This window comes from Trichechus manatus, unplaced genomic scaffold, assembly GCF_000243295.1.
Source record: "Trichechus manatus latirostris isolate Lorelei unplaced genomic scaffold, TriManLat1.0 scaffold00001, whole genome shotgun sequence".
Classification (NCBI taxonomy): domain Eukaryota; kingdom Metazoa; phylum Chordata; class Mammalia; order Sirenia; family Trichechidae; genus Trichechus; species Trichechus manatus.
Window position 1 is genome coordinate 13,375,432 of NW_004443937.1, and position 4,986 is coordinate 13,380,417.

Below are 4,986 nucleotides of genomic sequence, written 5' to 3' on the forward strand. Positions count from 1 at the left end.
TAATTTAAAAAACTTTATTAAAACAAATGTTAACATATTCATATATACTACATGCCTGGAATTTTACTTGGAGGGTATGAGACACAAAAGATGCCTAAATGTGGTCTTGGACATCAAGAAGCTTGTCATCTCATTGCAAGGTAATGCAAATGTTCATTAAACAATATGGAATACAAAATATGAAAACATTAAATTGAGGAGTATAGATAAAGGATATTAGGTCAAGAAATGGCAAATGTTTTGTTACATATCTACCATAATAAAAAAAATCTACTAAAATTTGGTTTAAAAAAAAAGAAGTAATATTATGAGTCAGATTGTGAGGGAAGACATTATCAAAGAGATAAAACTTGAGTTAATACCTTAAAATGTACTTCAAAGTACTAAAGTAAAAAAGAAACAATGATAAACTGGTACACTTACAGAGTACAATCAGAAAGGTGAAAAAGAAAAAAGGACCAACTAAAAGAAATAAAAACATTTAGTCATGAAAAGTAAAGGCTTAAATGGGAGAAACAGCAGCAGTGTTCACATACTTGAAGAGTCATGTGGAAGAGCTAATAGAGGTCAACAATTACTCAAAAGCAAAGATGAGAAGATAAGGGGTCAGGGAAACTAGAGTACTGGAAAGGGAACAAATGGAACACAAAGAGAATGTTGACACATTGTGATAAATGTAACTAAAGTCACTGAATAATCTGTGTGGAAATTGTCAAATGGGAATCTAACTTGATGGGTAAACTTTCACCAAAAATATAAGAGTATAAGAGCTACTAAAATTACTTCATATACCCATTTAACTTAGAAGCTGACCTCTGGTAAAATGTGACCAATGCTTAAGGATATAGAGTGTAACAGCTGTTCAGCAGAGCCACAACAGGAAACACCAATTTGGAAAGACAGGAAGCAGGTGGTCAAGTTTTTTTCAACCACTTTTCAAAGGACAGTATGTATGTGAGCCCAAGAAAGCAAAAATTCAAACTCAAATCCTGCAAACATTTATTGACTACCAATCATGTGTAGGTGCTTTCATATATATCACCTCATTTAATATTCACAACAAACACATCTATAAACATTTATTAATGTAATAGAGGCTTAATGTAAAAATAGAATAAAATAAATCCTACATAGAAGCAGGAACACACTAGAACTCTCTACCATCCCCCAATCTCTGCTACAGATTTTACAGCTGTCTTAAAAAGCAAAATAGTTTGAAAATCCAAACATTTACATATCAATTTATTTCCCTCTTGCTCCTGCCTTCAAAGTCAGTGGCTCTCAGCATTTAATGTGCATAAGAACTGTACATGGTTATACATTAAAAGAGGAGCCCTGGTGACGCAATGGTCCAGCTGCTAACTAGAAGGTTGGAGATTTGAATTCACCAGGTGCTCTGTGGGAGAAAGATGTGGCAGTCAGCTTTAGTAAATATTACAGTCTTGGAAACCCTATGGGGCGGTTCTAGTCTGTCCTATACAGTCACTATGAGTTGGGAATCGACTTGATGGCAATGGATTTTTTGGTTTATATTACATATTAAAAAAAAAAAAAAGCACACTATACTTTTTGGGCAATTTAAGGGATTTTCAAGAATAGTTTTCATCTTATGTGATTTTTGCCTCATGCACCAACTTTACAACCTGATCCTGAGATAAGGTGCAACTCTACTGCACGCTTACTTCTTGGGCTTAGAGCATAAGGCAGGATTAGTGAGAGGAGGTAGAGAGGGAGAATCCTATTACAACATGAAGAACATTTTAACAATTAGCACTATCTAAATATGGTGTGTGTGTGTGAGTGTGTGTGTGTTATCCACCAGCTGTCTGTCAATTTGTCATACTGTGGTGGTTGCTGTGATGCTGGAAGCTATGGCACAGATATACAAGCAGGGTCCCCTATGTTGGACAGGTTTCAGTGGAACTTCCAGACCAAGAAGAGTAGGAAAAAAGGCCTTCTGAAAATCAGCCAATGAAAAACCTATGGATCCCAAAAGAATACTACCTAATATAGTACTTGTAGATGAGCACCCTAGGTTGGAAGGCAACAATGGACTCAAGCATGCTGGCCACACTAGCCCAGTTTACATCTTATAGTTTATAAGGGAGGAGAGAAAACAAAAAATAATTAACATATATATGAATAAAGGAAGGAAGAAACACTCATAACGATTAGACTTTGTTTCTGCAACTGGTCACGTAGTCGTAACTGGTATTCAGAACTACCTTCTTCCACCACCCATTCTGTATTCCCTTTATCCTCAGCAAGCAGCTCAACTGGTTGTGGTTCTTTTGGAGTATAGCCATACCTCCTCCTGGATCACACTTTGTACTTCACCTTTTGGGGTTCGCTGGGACTTAAGTCCAGTTATAGGTCTAGAAGCAAAAATGGGTGGTGGGGGTGGGTCCTGGGAACATTTAGCAATGTCTTGTAAGGCACCTGCGTCAGGCGGTGCCCCAGGCAATGTCCCAGATGCCGCCACAGGCAAAATATCAGCTTCAGGCACAGCTGGGTCAATCTCATCAAATGGGGGTGAAAGAGATCATGGATTTCCTGGAGAGGGTGGCTTAGCAGACAAAGATAGAGTAATCTCTTCAGGTGGGAGGAGTGGTGCTGTTGGGAGGAGTGATTCAGCAGATTTTAGGGGTCCAGTGTCCCCAGCTTCCTGATTATCTGCCCATATGTCCCTACCCCAAGTTTCAGGGTCCCATTTCTTCCCAATCAGTGCCCTCACTTCAACTTCAGACACCATTCAAGGTTGGGAATTCAACTGGCATTGTAATTCAGTCATTTTACGACAGACTCTGAGTTTGATTTTTGGAAACATCAGCTCTGTTACTACAAGAAACAAGGCTTTCCTCAGGGCACAACTGGCCACTTTCAGGTCTTTTATGCAGCACCTCAGCTGTGACTCTGAAGCCCTGAACTCATCTCTTTCTTTTACCACATTGTCTAGCAAAAAGTACGTCCAACCAACTAGCTTCCTTATACTTCTCATTTTGACAAAATTATAGAAAAATATCCAATATGCATTTCTAACAAATAATTGAGCTACTGGTGGTGCTATTTTGCTACCACCACCACACGTCATGGGTTAGCAGTGTCCTCTTTAGTACTGAAGGCAGAGTCATCAGCGCCTTTAAGATTAGCCAGACTTGAGAACCAATTTAGAAAACTCATCCTTACAATTTTGTTTCTCTAGAACCACTCTGGGTACCAAATGTCTTAGGCTGGGTTCTCTAGAGAAGCAAAACCAGTGAAGCGTGTATATACAGACAGAGAGATTTATCTCAATGAAATCATTCGTGCAGTTGTGGAGGCTGACAAGTCAGGTATCAGGCTTGCAGAAAAAGGAACTATTCCAGTGAGGAAAAAAGGCTTAAAGTAATGGTAGTCACCAACTAATCCAAATCATTGGGGTTCTTCATCAAATTGTAGACTATAGCTTTTTTTTTGTTGCTCATAAAAGATTCTCTCAACTACTACAAGGTGCCACAACATTCTGTATGTTGATAGTGCCTCTGTTTATCTTAAGATGCAAATAATGAAAAGAGAAATCTCATTTCCTATACATAGTACACAGCACCCACAGTATGACAAATCTTAAATGCTCATAATTCTAACAGACCTAGATCATGTGTTAACGAATTTTTAATATCTAAATTTTTCCTATTCTGCTGATCAGCAACCTATTCTGTAAGCAGCTGAAAAACCTTTAGAAATTAAAAGGGTACCTCTCACAGGCCAGAAGTAGTATTTTTAATCTTTCTATACTAGCCAGAGAGTGTGTGAGTGATTTAAAAAGTCAATTCTGTTGGTAAAGGACAAAGTATTGTTAAACTAAAATCCCATCCAGAAGTATCATTTGTTACATGACACTAGTAAAACTACTACTCATAATTCAAGCATCAATCTTCCCATCTACAAATGGAGGGGGGAAAAAAGGTATCTACCCCAATATTTTCATAAGGTTTTTTCCTCTAGGCTTTACAACACTTTCTATACCCAGGTACTACAAAGATTTGGATTAACCAATCCTAAATTTTAAGATACTGATCAGAAGGCATAAACAAATCAAAGTGGTGTTTTCTTTTTTTAAAAGCAGCTACATGCTTTTTAAACTCTGGATGCTTTTTAACGAATTAGCTAATTTAGAAATTCAGACCTTTCATACAGATACTTATGGTACAGGTACCTCTCATTGAGTGTGTCAGATTTATAGCAACCATTTTGGAATAGAGCGAGTGAGTGTAAGTACGTGTGAGGGGGGGGAGAGTGAGAGTGTGAAAGTGTATGTATGGGTGTGTGTGTGTGGTCATTTTCCTTTCCTCTATGACAAACAAATCAGAATGAAAGGTAACTGCAAACAGCACTGCCTAGGATTTACCAAGACTAACGTGTAATTTGTCACCAAAGCAAAATGGGAAAAAAACTGGTCAACAGCTCGAGTGGGCCGCTTCAAGAAACTCGGCTACAGATTCACCTGGGGGATTCTCACCATCAGTGTTGTCAAGGGATGAACACCAATCAACCGCAGGACCAACACTATTCACATCTTTGGTTAGGCTGAGAAGGCAGGGGTTTGCAAGCTATAAACGGATCTCTGGCGCTTTAGGAAAGGGGCAACTCACTGCACCCCTTTCCCCTTCCTAAAACGGTTAGTAAAGGGCACCCTAAGGCCAAACCCAGCCAGCCTTGACTCACATCCCACCTCACACCACCTATTCTCCCCGTTCCCAGAACAGCGGGCTCCCTCCTCCCCTTAAACAAGTTCAAATTCAAAACAAAAGGTGCAAAATTGGTTTCAGGTGGCAATGGCAGAGCTCGAGTGGCCAAACTACTGGGGAAGCCAGAGCAAGCTAGGGTTCCTAAGACCAAAGACCCCCCATGGCAGCCAGCTTCCAAACAGTCCTTCGGGCCTCGGCCCAACTCCTCACACACCCCTCCCTCACCTCGGCCCCGGAGGAGGGTGCTGGCGGGCGGGGG